Source organism: Castor canadensis, chromosome 14 (assembly GCF_047511655.1).
Source record: "Castor canadensis chromosome 14, mCasCan1.hap1v2, whole genome shotgun sequence".
Taxonomy (NCBI): Eukaryota; Metazoa; Chordata; class Mammalia; order Rodentia; family Castoridae; genus Castor; species Castor canadensis.
In genome coordinates this window covers 85,808,713-85,822,077 of record NC_133399.1, presented here as the reverse complement: position 1 = coordinate 85,822,077, position 13,365 = coordinate 85,808,713, and the positions used below count along the sequence as shown (strand labels likewise).

Below are 13,365 nucleotides of genomic sequence, written 5' to 3'. Positions count from 1 at the left end.
AACTCTATGTTCTCTGTTCCCTGCTTAGAAGTCATGGCAACCTTAAATAGAGAACAAGTAAGAAGAATATCCTGGGCTGGGTGAGGTGGAGCATAGCTGTAATCAATAACTTGGGAGGAAAGGTAGGAGGACTGAAGTCTGAGCTCAGTCTTAGGCAAAAACTTGAGACTGCATTTGAAAAAGTATTTAAAAGCAAAAAAGACTGAGGTTATAGCTCAAGACATAGGACACTTGCCTAGCAAGAGTGAGACTGTGAGTTTGAGCCTCAGTACCCTCCCCAGCCCCCAGAAAAAAAAAGTCCTAGTCATATTCTGCCTTCACAAAACTTAGGTCACTGGAGGAAAAACCTACTCAAAACAGAGAAAATGAATCCTATGGCGTGGGACACCAAGAAAAAGGGCAGATAGAGATACACTGTTGGGCTGGGTATATAGCTCAGTGATATAGTGCTTGCTGTTATATGAGTAGTCTTAAATTCGACCCCTAGCATAGGAAGAAAGAGAAAGAAAGAAGATAGAGAGAAGGAGGGAGGGAGGGAAGGAAAGAAGGGAGGAGGGAAGGGAGGGAGGGAAGAGAAAGAGAAAGAGAGAGAAAAAGAAAGAAAGAGAGAGAGAAAGAAACATAAAATGCTGTTGCCATACATAGCATAAGCATGGAAGGATCATTAAGAGAGATTGAAGATGAGAGGGTCTTTTTTCCGGAAGGAGAATGTATTTGTTTGTTTGTTTGCTTGTTTGGGATGGGGTCTTGCTCTGTAGCAAGGCAGGCCAGGAACTAGTTGCGTAGCCCGGGGCACCCTTAAACTGACAATCCTCTTGCCTCAGCATACTGAGTGTTGGGACTGCAGACATGCTCATGCCGAGAGTGTGTTTTCCTTCAGAGATAAATTCCCCTGCAATTTGACAGACTTTTGTCTCAGACTATGTAAATTGACATTCAAAAATAATTGTTAACACTTATCAGAATTTATTATGTGCTAAATGCTTCATATTTTTATTTAGCCCTAACTGCCACCCTACGTCCTACTTAATTTTCTTCATTTGACTGACAGTGCCTAAAGTGATTAGGATGTTAACCAGGCCAACCATGTTATTTACAGTGGACTGAGAATATAAGTGCGTAGTTAAGAACTATGCATATTCCTAAAATAAAAATATGAGGAGGCTGGGCACAGTGGCTCATGCCAGCTACTGGAGAAACAGAGATTAGGAAGATCATGGTCCAGAGCCAGTCTGGGCAAAAAGTTAACATGACCCCACCTCAACAAATAAACCAGGCACGTGGCTCATGCAGGGGGCACAGGTAAGAGGATGGCAGTCTGGGGCTGGCCTGTGAAAAAAGTGCAAGACCCTATCTGATAAATAACCTAAAACAAAAAGACTGGAAATGTGGCTCAAGTTGTAGAGCACAAGGCCCTGAGTTTAAGCCCCAGTACTACAAAAACAAAACAACAACAACAATGAGAAAAGAATGAGAAGATTGTCCGTTAACACTCATACCTCCCTTTTATAGCTATGCATCCTGATTTAATAAAATAATTCTTGCAGAAACTAGGAGACATTTCAAAGTGATCTCTCCCTACTCATTGTTAACTAGGATACAATAAGAAGGTATTACATGACACGTTATACAGCAATCACTAGTTTTGATTTTTGTTAATTAGCATGTATCATTCTTTCTGAAAACAAAAATGATCTTGACTCTGGGTAACTGATGACAAAGTAACTTTTAAGACTGCGCTCATGAAGTGATCTACTAAAATGGTTTTACATGCTTGGGAAGCAAAAGTCTTGTTTGTGATAGTCACGGTTATTTGGGCAATCTTAGCATCTTCAACTAAAGAGCATATGGATCCTAGAGGTATTAAATATGATTGAAAGTCATTTAATATTTAAATACAAGTTGAGGAACAACCAGATAGGATTGATATGAAAATAATTTGGGATAGAATCAAAAAGTAGACTGAATGAATCCAATCTAAATGTAAAGTTATTTATGTGAGGAAATTGCAGATTCAAATCAGAATTGAAATGTGGATAATATGCTACTAGAATTCAAAGACAAAGTCTTCAAGAGCATTCTTTTAGGAAATCTGAACTTTGAGTTACTATTGGCATTGCTGCTGACCTCAGGGCCTTGCAATTTCTAGATAGGCATGCTATTACATGAGCTGCACTCCTAGCCCTTTTTTGCATGGTCAGCCTGGACTGCAATCCTACCTATGCCTCCCCAGTAGCAGGGAAAACAGTCATATACCATGACACTGTTCTATTTGTTGAGATGTGTTCTCACTGACTTTTTGCCTTGGCTGGCCTCAAACTGTGATCCTTTCAATCTCCCTCTTCTGAATATCTGGAATTACAGGCATGAAGTATGGTGCTTGGCCCCACATTTTCTAATTTCTTAATCCGGAGGGGGGGAATCCTTCTAGTTATCATGAAACCTCATTAACTGAGAAGATAGATCCATTTTCTTGGGATAATCATTCTTAAATTGTCTTAAGAACATAAAAACATTTCATAGCACCTGGTAAAATAAATGTCGCTTTTGTCCTTCTTTTTATATTTGGATTTGCCGAGATGTAGGTGGGTGCATGGCAGGCCATTTAGATTCCATTATAGCCATGAGTAAATTGTGAATAGAAGTGAGTTATGGCTCTTCCTGATCTTTCCATTAGAATATTCTGTGTGTACTACAGGGAATTTTTGTTCTTCCTGCTGGGTAGAGTGCAACTGCCTTGGATTTTTAAAATTTTAAAACAGAAGCTACATTTTGGAAATGGCAAAATAAGTGTAATCACCCCAATGTAGAGAAATCACTCTACTACTTACCTACCTCTAAACCTTTATTTTTTTGGTAGTACTGGGGTTTCAACTCAGGGCCTCATGCTTGTGAGGCAGACACTCGACCACTTGATCCACCCTGCCAGCATCATATGAACTGTTTGTCCAGGCCAGCTAAGAACTATGATCTTCCTTATCTGAATAGCTAGGATTACAGGTATGAGCCACCTGCACCTAGATTCTCTAAATTCTTATAGGCAAAAAGAAATAAAACTATATTTTGTTGAGGCAAATGAATATTTTTATCAGCTTTATTGAAATACAATTCATATTCTACAAAATAGCACAATTCACTGTTTTTTAGTGTTTGCTGAGTTGTTCAACCAATACCATGAATTAATTTTAGATCATTTTCATCAACCCCAAAAGAAAACTTGTATCCACTGTCAATTACAAGTAGCAACATGGCCCCAGATAAGCACTAAACTACTTTCTGCCTGCATAGCATTACATTTTCTGGACATCTACATTAAACAATGCTATATGATATGTGGCCTTCTGTAACTATCTTCTTTTATTCAGCATGTTTGCGAAGTTGATCCAATTTCTGATGTATATCAGTTTTTCATTCCTTTTTATTACTAAATCATATTGCATTGCATGGATATACCACATTTTGTTTACTCATTCATCAGTTGATAGACATTTGGGCTGTTTCCACATTTTGACTATTTTGAACTATGGATGTTAGTGTAGACATTTTTATGTGTTTACATGTGTCTCTATTTTGGGGAGTATATATATTGGAATGAAAATGCTCCGTTACACATTAAACTCTATGTCTAACATTTTGAGGAATGCCAAAGAAGTAGTTTCCAAAGTAGCAATGGCATTTTATATTTTATGTTGCTATAAATTATGCATATACTATATATATGGTGTGTTTTTAAGTCTCTTTGTTAATGTAACTTAACTTCTACTCAGAATTGATTTTCAAAATATTTAACATTGGTTGTACAGTATGGGAACAACCAGTGTGTGGAAGCCTGCTTAAAATAACTCATAAGAACCAATTATTTAAGAGTGAGGACTTTTTCAAGTCAGTTATTAAATCTTTGGTGGTTTGAAATGACACATGGTGAGTATTTACACCACAGAAATTGGCAAATGATTCAAATCAGGCCTTTTTGTTTTGGAGAGCTAGTTTATCACACTACCACTGGAACTAACCAAGAAGAATGGCTGCTAATACAGTGGGAATAGAAGCCAGCTCTAAATAGTTCTCCTGCACCTGTAAATTTCAGTTTAATGTCAAATTTATTTGTACTATACTTAGTATATCATGCATAATGTTTAATGGAAATCAGATATAATTATATAAATAAAAAATAAATTCCCCAAAGCATTAATATTTTTGCTATTTGGAAATTAATATATGTGATATTTAAGTGTTTGTAATAAATTAGACATCTAGAGAGCATAAGAGATTTGGCATATGTTCTAATTTATAATGTAATTAAAAATTAAGTAAGACTTATGACTTTATGTTAAGTATAAGAAACTTGTATTATTATAATCTGTGTTTGAAGTTTAGGATAACTTATATGTCACTTTATTCTAAATCAAATTTATTAAATTTATAAGAATGCTAAGTAATTAGCATTTAAAGTATTTCAAAAGAAGACCAAATATAGCAAAGTACTAGGTGCAATTAAACATATTTACTAAAAGCATCCCTCTTGCTGCTTGTCAAAATTTCCTAGACTAAGAATGTAGCTCAGTGGTAGAGCACTTGTACTTGCTCTAGAATCTATCTTGGTAGGTATTCCTATGTTCTTAACTCAAGGGTATCAATCATGGGATTATAGAAAAATGTTTAAAGTTATATATTGAGAATGAATATCTTTACATCCTAGAAAGAAAAATAGAAAGTTGATACACTGAGAAGTTTCAATTCCCTTATATTTGTCACTGAGAACTTCTGATATACTAGTGATCAGGATGGAGACCATGGGCCTGCCCAGGTCCAGTTGCCTCTTGTATATAGACTGATTCTTGTCCATGTTCCAATCTGACATGTTAAGATGTTACCTTCCAATGTCTTTATAACTATTTTCAGATTCACATCTCTCTCAAGACAATTGCTCAAAGTTTTCCTGAAATACCAAAGCTTAATTACTAGCTTTTTATACAAATTTGATGTGCTCTGGAGACACTGTTTGCCAAATTGGAAATGCTATCATGGGAATGGCCATATCCCAGGGCCTCTGCCTCCATCACTTGTGTTTTCAGCTCTCTATGAACTGCCTGCTTTGCTGAAGCAAGGGGGAGGATTATATTCACATTTTCTCATGGGAAGACTTCTTTCCCTGGCTCGAAGTACAATTTGTAAAGAATAAATCAACCACATTAAGATGCCTTTTCCTTTATACAATATAATATCTCTCCTTGTAGCAATGGTTCAGGGGAATCCCTCCTTGTATGTTTACATTTTTTTCCCTGTATTTGTTATGCTCACTATGGTGGAAGTTACCATTATAATTTAAGCTAAATACTGGTACTCCCATGGGGGAAAAAAAATCTTAAACTGTGGAACTTGATTAATTTAGAATGTTTTGTCTATACTTTCAAGTTTAAATGTGCAGTTTTTTGTTTGTTTGTGTTTGTTTATTTCTTTTACCTTCAACTTCACATCCACGGAAGGACATCTCCAACATAACACCATGGTCTATTATTTACCCCTCATTTTATAATACATTTTCATTCCTTCGGGAGAGGATGCTTATGATTCAGCATACTATAGTATGACAATTATCAAAATTTCTTGAAAGACTTTCAGAATTTGCTATATATTAATAGTTCACACCCAAGAAAATTACAAATTAAAAAAATATGTATTTGTGAGCTATTACAAGAGAAGCTAGACCCAAATTCATCAGGAAGGTCTGTTAAAATCTTTTTGAATAATCTAGAAAGAGGACAACATGAAATTCAAGTGCCCCGTGGGCATCTGCTTCCCACACCACTGAGTGTCTGTAGAACATTGAGTATGTCTAAGCTATTAAGAGACCACAGATTTTTTTAATTTTCTTTTTTTTTTGTTTATTTATTTACATGTGCATACATTGTTTGGGTCATTTCTCCACCCTGCCCCCCTTCCCCACCCTCCCCCCAACACATAACAGATTTTGACTGAAAAAAAATTTAAAAACTCAATCAAACCATTGCAGATAATGTTTTCTGTTGGTTTAGCAAGAATGATCATCAATTGATATTGCATTGCAAGACAAGACCATCTAGGTGTCACTGAAGTCATCCTTGTCAAATGCTTCTTACTCTAGCAGGACACCTGCAGAAGAAGATTGACACAAGGTTATCCTTGAACTCTACTTTGCAATGAGAAGTCAAAATAGTAACAATCAGAACACAGAGAAAAAATACTTATAAGTTTATCAAGGTATGCAGCCTTGATAATACTGACGAGGAGTGAATAGCTTAGAATAGTAGCACATAACAAACCTGGAATAAAGGAATTAAGATGACTTCTTGTGAGCATTTTAAGACCATGAATGTATGAGATAGAGATTCAAACTATATCAGTTGTTGAAAGTATTCTAAGAGCAGTTGACAGCCCAAGGAATGAATTCCTTTGTATATGATTGAAGATACCATTATGTTTTCCATTGGAAATATTTGAATAAGAATTTATTGCTCCATGTTAAGGATCTTAAAAATTGTATTTGTAAGTTGAATAAAGCAAATTTTATGAAACAAACCAAGTTTATGAGATAAATTCCAGTTGAGTCTGATACTTTAGCTTACATTTTGAAATTCAAGTTTATCAATTGTTTTGTTTTATTTGCTTTTAACTTTAAGGTTTCTATGATCCTACCATGATGAAATAGGGAACTGTCACCTTTAATTCAGTCATGACATTCTAATTCATGACATTTTGATATACTAAAGTTAAGATGTTTTTAAAAATTAAGGTTGCTTACTGCTATGATTCTGATGAATGAATGTGTGCAGAGGTTGGCTTTTTAAAGGTTGCTTTCTGAACGCTCTGTGCTGCTTGATATATCATAGCTTAAGTCAGTGTGGTAGGTTAAGGATATAGATCCAGAACAAAGTATATCTCACTCTTGTGCTCATACTTGCTTTTTCTTTCTATCTACTGTCCTCCCCCACACTCTCTTACTATCTTTTGCTCAAGTCTAAATCTTAACATTATTGCAATAATGTAGTTTGCTTGTACCAATAACTTTCTTGTCAGGAGACATCTGTTCAGTATGAAAAGTCTCTCCTGGTAAAGCATCAATCATGTCACACTTGTAAAGCCAAACACATTTTTTGGTCCCTAGATAGCAAAATACTGCTGAGAAAACAAACTGTGCAGAAATATTAACTGTGACACATTAATGCATGTATTCTGAACATTCTTTATTTGTCTATCCTTGGTGCCATGTGATTCTGACAGGACTTGCTGATGACCTCTTGTCTCTGAAACCACAGAGGACTCATCAATGTCCTCCTTAAAAGCATGATAATGGGCTGAGTACCACAGAGATCCACATGATAGGAATATGATGCTGCATTTTAGGCACTTTGCTTTCATATGCTAAAGGCACAACTGTTAAAAACTGTTTCAACTGTCTGAATGGGTTCCAAAGATGTGGCTACATAATGTAAAGCTACCTGGAAGGTTACAACCAATCATCTGAGTGTGTTCAAATGCATGGGTACTTTGCATCATGGATATAAAATATCTGTATGATAGACATAAACTGCAGCTAAACATCTTGATGCTTTTGCATTATGGTGACATGTTCACCACATACATTTGTAAAATAGGATTCTCTGCTGTGATGGCAATATGAACATTTTCTAAGTTCAAATAGATTTCATTGGAGAATGTATGACTCTTTAAGACAAGGCTTAGAAGTAAAAGATAAACTAAGTAGTTTGGTTAAATACTTCTGTACCAAAAATGACCTTGGAATTTGTTAGAGCTAAAAGTAATATATCAATCAATGTACAGTCAGAAAAATAAAACCATGTGAAGTATTTCAAGTAGAAGGGATTGGATACTAAGGTTTAGAGAAAGGGAGACCTACTGGGGTGCAAAGGAAGCCAAAAGGAAAAAGTGATGTGCAGAGATCAGGAATTTGCTAGTGTCCCTAAGCCAGGTCCCTAGAACTTGCACCTGCTGCTTTCTCTGAGGATTCTGCCACAGGGAAATCTAGGAACACCAAGGTGAGGCAGCTTGTGCTGCCCAGAATTGCTGATTTTAAGGATAGCCCATTGTCTACTGCCCCAATAGCCACATCCTAGGACTGCTGGCAATGGCGACTGCCATAGGAAACAGGGAATTCTCAGTTCCTCATGTTTTCTATCTCCTGAGAGTTCTTTCAAGTGACAGAACTGAATATGAAGACAATAAGGACGGAAGTATGGGAATTGTACTTTGCAGACTATCAACCCTAGAAGTTCCAAGCAGAATATGAAGGGGCAGATATGGAAACTAGAAGTAACAAGTAAATAAACAATAGTGAAAGCAGTGGTACTTTGGTTAACATTTTTCACAATGAATGATCAGTGTTTGATTAATATAAAAACAGGGTACAAATGCTGGGTATAAAGGAGGTACAAATAAGGGAAAGTAGTCACATAAGCACAGCAAATGATCTGTTGAATATATAAACATAAGAATAATGTGTTTCTACACAGCTTCTTGGTCTGCTTTTTAATATAAATAACGATATTAAAATTTTTCTAAAATTTCTTTTAAGTTTAAGTAATACATGAATAAATCCTCTTTATAGGACATTAGAATTTATAGATACAGGTTAATCCCACTTTGATTGCCAAGCCAATTCTAGTCTCTTTCCCAGAAATAAGTACTATCAGTTTGATGTGTATTCCAAGAAGCTGAAAGATCCTTCAGCAGGAGAAATGACCAAGTACATTGTAGCCTATCTATATGATGGGATATTTATGCTGCTTTTAAGAGAACAAAGTAGATATACATATACAAAGGTTTCATGAATAGCGAGTAAAAATTGAATCTGCAGACTATATACTGTAGAATACCATTTATGAATCTTTTAAATAAACAAAATGAAATCTTAGTTTTCATGAGCATGTTCCTCTAACATGGTCTTCTGTCTCCATTGTACCACAATGTATATTTGATCACCTCTCTGATTGACAAACCCTAATCCTTTCTTTTCCCCATGTACCATTCTTGATACTCTAGTCTATCTCCTACCAATCAATTGGTCAGAAGGAAGAATGTTAGATATTGGAAAAAGAGATAACAAATAGGTAAACAATGACAAATGCAAACAGTTAAGGGTACCATCTTGGAATTCTTTTGCCTTCAGGGCCTTGTGCTTGCTAGGCAGGTACTCTACCACTTGAGCCATGCCCCCATCCCTTTTTGCTTTAGTTATTTTTTATTAGGGTCTCATGTTTATGTCTGGGTCAGCCTGGATGGAGATCATTCTATTTATATTTATTACATAGCTGAGATGACTAGAGTGCAACACAGCTCCCAGCACTGCTCTCAATTTTTTATTGTTTGAAGCAGGGGTCTCCCAAACTTTTCTGCATAAGCTGACTTGAGTTGCAATTCTCTTGATCTCCACCTCCCTAGTAGCTAGGATTACACTCATGAGCCACAACATCCAGCAACATCTTGGTTTCTTTATTGTTGCAAAAACTTAGACATGATCCCTGAATTCTCAGATTCTGTCAAGGAGCTAACAAATTAATTTTGTTTCATATTTTTCTTTCTACCCCACTTTGTTCCTCTGTCTACCTCCCCCCCTTCCTCTCGCTCCTCCTTCTTCCCTTCCTCCATCCCTCCCTTTCTTCCTCCCTCCCTCATTTTCTTCCTCCCTCCCTCCCTCTCTTCTTTCCTTCCTTCTCTTCCTTCCTTCCTTCCTATTCTTCCCAAACATATATAAAACTCCACGTAAATAAAAAAGCGTCCAAGGAGAAACTTTGAAAAAAGATTGTGTTTTTTCTAATTTTTGTGTGAAATTTTAGCTAGATACCTGAAGTCATATGTGTAATGGAGGAATCTGAGAAAAATGCAAAAAAAAATCAGTTGTATTGCATACACTAAATAACTCAGATATTGAAGGCCTATTCAAGATACTTTATGTATTCCCCAAAGCAGACCTGAGATAATGATTGTAGTCAGGGGTTTACACAGGATATTTGCTAGGGAGCAGAAGTGAGAGATGGCTGGAGTGCAACCAGGAAGGAGAGAATGTCAGTGCAAGAGGTCTTATCGAGTTGACCATGTGCAAGTGCATATGACAGGTGCTTGATTTCACCAGGACTTTCTGATCACCTTTGTGGAATGCCTCTCACAACTGTCACTGTGAAGGATGTTAGAGAAAAGCCCTTTTCTATTCATTTTCAAGGATCTGAAAACTCCATCTTTCAAGAAATGTCCCACGGGTTATTAATTCTTCTGCATTTATGGGTTACAAATTCATGAATTCAAGTGATTCATGAAGGCTTCCTGTAGTGCTGCTTAGAAATGATACTGTAAAGAACTAACAGGTGCTAAAGATAAGGCACTGTCACACCACACCCTTACAAAGGTTATAGCAGTTATTACAGAAAATGAACATGAAGCCAATACAACTTGACTCAGAACACAAGAGATGTCAGATCTATAATTCTTAAAAAAAAGTCAAAATTTCATCACACATGTCACGTATTGATAGGTGCATTAGAGTGCCTTGTAATATTTAATATGTATTTTATCTGTTTTTTTCTACTACTTACCATTATACGAAGAAGGAACTATACATGACATATATTCTAAATGTTCCACAATTTTTAAATATATTTGAATATATAAAATGTACTATTTGAGAACAAGAACCATTATTGCTTATTTTACTATCCTATGCGTAGTAAAAGAATAGGCAATAAAAGAATCTCTACAAATCCTTAGTAATTATGTACATGAAAAAGATTCAAAGACAATTAAAGTAAATCCTGTCCATTTGTTCCTTCTAACATAATAAAGTTTGAGGAAGTGAACCCCTTTCCTGTTCAACCTCTACTTTGCTTTTTCTTCTAATAAGTATGAAGACAGAAAGAAGGAATAGGTGCTGGAATTAATGATATAGGATATTATGGAGGAATGAAAAAGAATTAAACACTTGACCAAAATAGTCCACATAGTTTGTGACTCGTGTATCCTAACCTGAATATATGGTATTAACTTATTTTTAGTCTTTGTATTTTCCCCTAATTTTCCTGTCTCATTATCGTTATAGTCTGTTCATGATCTCTCAATCGGTGATTCTCAGCTGTTTTTCCGCTCCTATTTTAAAATATGGCATGAAATAGTTGTTCATTTCAGAAGTTCTATGGGCAGAGCTAAAAGTTATGGAATTGTTTCTAGAGCTTTCTGTAGGCCCTCCTGAATTTATTGTTATTCTGCCACTAGCTTCTTAACAAATGGGCTAGACTTCATAAAAAAGTAATCACTTAAATAAGAACAGTCAAATGCAATTCTATATCAATTAATAATGAGTATCTGCTTTTCTACAGAGTCCCATTTGAGATGGATACTGGTTTCTCTTGTTTACACCAAACTGATTTGATATTTTTATCTGTGTACAAAATGGTGCAAAGTGTTTACATAGCAGTGACCTGGTTTCTCTGGACCTGGAACTGCTGCTTGCAGTAGATTGTTTTTTAATCTTCCATGAAGCGCTGATCGTTTGCATTTAGTGGAGCCTCAGTTCCAACTGATGGGAGCTGTTTGGAGAATAGCACCACTTCAATACCAATATTGTTTTCTTTTGTCTTTGGAAGAGTGATTTCAGAAGAACTCCCCATACACCAGATGGTTTCTCTTTTACTTTAGGCAGGCATTCTACTACTTGAGCCACTCTACCAGCCCTGTCTTTTACTTTAGACCTGATTCAAGTTAAACATTTTAAATTTCTGAAGATGATATTTTTAATGATTAAGAGTTGGAACTCCATCTGAATTCTGTGCAACAGAAAAAACATAGTTGAGTACACTTCTGGTTATCCACAATTTTCTCAGCACCATACTTTCACTAAAGTGTATCACCCTCATCTTTGGTCTATTTAAGCTATTACTGGACTCATCTTTGGAAAACTTAACTAACTTTCTCTACATTTTAACAGGGATGGGAACTTTTAAGAGTAGGTTGTAAATCCTGGTAATGAAGGAGACCGAATAAGGCTGAAGTGATTGTCAAATGAGGTAATGATTATGGTGGCATTTTGTAAGCAATATGGAACTGAATATTTATCAATATGAATTTCATTTCATCCAAATCCTGAACATTATTCCTGGACTAAAATTTATTAGCTGGAAATGAAGTGTGGGGGAAGCAGTGAAATGGAAATCACAAACCTTGTTTTCACCCCCTCTTAAGTGTTCAAGTAAGCTTAGTTTGTCACTTATCTTCTCTGGGTCTCAGAAGTCCTCACTAGAAAAATTAAGCAACAGGGTTAAGTGATCTCTAAATTCCTTTTAACACCATGATTCTTTGTAGTTACAGTATATGTTCACTATGATAGAAAAGCCTGATGTCATACTGCCTATTTTTAAATAGGATCTATGAGCTGTTCATTTACTTTTGTTTTGGATTATACTTTTTGCTTTGTTTTGTTTTTGTTTTTTGGTAGTACTAAGGTTTAAACTCAGGGCCTCATACTTACTAGGAAGGCACTCTACCACTTGAGCCATGCCTCCAGCCCAATTTTTGGATAATTTTTTTTGATGAAAGATCTTGTATAAATGTATCTTGAATAATATATTGAAATAATATTATTTTAATTCTATGGTTTAGTACCATGCTTTTTAAAGTAAGAGACAATTTGAACTTTAAACAAATTTAGGTGAAAGTATTATGACTAATCATGGAATTTGCTCGGGTTTCTGGAAATGAACACTCATCTCCCCAATCATCATGTCCTTCCCCTTCCCCAACCTGAACCTAAAGAGCAGGTTAGGGACTTGGAAATGGGGTAAAGTTTTCCTTAGACTACCCTTCTGACCAGTGTTTCTCAAAGCTTATTTCACAGGTCATTGGTTTCATGAGCTCTTGTAGATAAGGCATGAAAAAAGGTTCCATGATTAAATGAGTTGGTAGAACAGTACATTCAGCAAATGTAAACAGATTTCCTTACCATGGAACTTTCTCAGAGGTTTTAATGTGGGATATTCTCTCATACTCTCTCTCCCTGTCCCTCCCTTCTCTCTCTAGCTCTGTCTTTCTCTTTATCTCTGTCTCTCTCTCTCTTTCTCCTCTATTCTCTCCTCTACATACATTTGTTGTATACCCATGATTACTACAGAAACTTTTAATTTAGCAAATTTTCCAGGACCCAATTACTTGGGACAAATGTTAAGAACTTTTGTTCTTGTTTTTAAGGAAATAAAATTAACTGAGGAAAGTAAATATTCACTGAAACACTAAGAAAAGAAATTTTATGAGTAGGGTAAATTACTAATTTGTACTACTGTGATGATAGAATTATACCACATGGAATAATATTAACCAATCAATAAA

At 35.7% G+C, this 13,365-nt stretch overlaps 1 long non-coding RNA gene across 1 annotated transcript in view; it reads right to left on the bottom strand.

Annotated features, from left to right (window-relative positions):
* Positions 1 to 5,973: 5,973 nt before the first annotated feature.
* The window catches only part of LOC141416453 (uncharacterized), a 59,972-nt gene continuing 52,580 nt past the window's right edge, over positions 5,974 to 13,365 (bottom strand). The window contains exon 3 of the long non-coding RNA XR_012441175.1: positions 5,974 to 6,132. This is a non-coding gene — a long non-coding RNA (uncharacterized lncRNA). The remainder of the gene's footprint in view (positions 6,133 to 13,365) is intronic.